The sequence below is a fragment of the Ursus maritimus genome, unplaced genomic scaffold (genome assembly GCF_017311325.1).
Source record: "Ursus maritimus isolate PB19 unplaced genomic scaffold, ASM1731132v1 scaffold_14, whole genome shotgun sequence".
NCBI classification, from domain to species: domain Eukaryota; kingdom Metazoa; phylum Chordata; class Mammalia; order Carnivora; family Ursidae; genus Ursus; species Ursus maritimus.
In genome coordinates this window covers 110,408-111,634 of record NW_024423786.1, presented here as the reverse complement: position 1 = coordinate 111,634, position 1,227 = coordinate 110,408, and positions in this window count along the sequence as shown.

Below are 1,227 nucleotides of genomic sequence, written 5' to 3'. Positions count from 1 at the left end.
CTCTGGAAAACAGTGTGGAGGTCCCTTAAAAAGTTAAAAATTGAGCTACCCTAAGATCCAGCCATTGCACTACTGGGTATTTACCCCAAGGATACAGGCGTAGTAAAGAGAAGGGTCATATGCACCCCAATGTTCATAGCAGCATTATCCACAATAGCTAAATCGTGGAAGGAGCCGAGATGCCCTTCAACAGATGACTGGATTAAAAGTTGTGGTCCATATATACAATGGAATATTACTCAGCTATCAAAAAGAACGAATTTTCAACATTTGCTGCAACATGGACGGCACTGGTGGAGATAATGCTAAGCGAAATAAGTCAAGCAGAGAAAGACAAATATCATATGATTTCTCTCATCTATGGAACATGAGAAATAGGAAGATCGGTAGGGGAAGAAAGAGATAAAGAAAGAGGGGTAATCAGAAGGGGGAATGAAGCATGAGAGACTATGGACTCTGAGAAACAAACTGAGGGCTTCGGAGGTAAGGGGGGTGGGGGAATGGGATAGGCTGGTGATGGGTAGTAAGGAGGGCACATATTGCATGGTGCACTGGGTGTTATATGCAACTAATGAATCATCGAACCTTGCATCAGAAACCAGGGATGTACTGTATGGTGACTAACATAATGTAATAAAAAAACCATTAAAAAAAACCATGGATATACTGTATGGTGACTAAATAATATAATAAAAAAATAGCCAAAAGCTAAAAAAAAAAAGAAAGAAATCAGTTGCATTTCTCTACATGAACAATGAGACTGAAGAAAGAGAAATTAGGGCATCCATCCCATTTACAATAGCACCAAAAAAACATACGTTATCTTGGAATTATCTAAAATAGAGATGTAAATACCTATATTCTAGAAACTACAAATCACTCTTGAAAGACATTGAAGAATACACAAAAAGATGGAAAAATATTCCATGATCATGGATCAGAAGAATTAACATAGTTAAAATGTCCATGTTACCCAGAGCAATCTACACTTTCAAAGCTATCTCGATCGAAATACCAATGATATTTTTCAAAGAACTGGAACAAACAGCCCTTACATTTGTGTGGAACCAGAAAAGGCCACGAATCGCCAAGGAATTGTTGAAAAGGAAAAACAAAGCTGGGGTCATCACAATGCTGGATCAAGTTGTACTACAAAGCTGTGATCACAAAGTCAGCATGGTACTGGCACAAAAATAGACACATAGACCAGTGGAATGGAATAGAGAA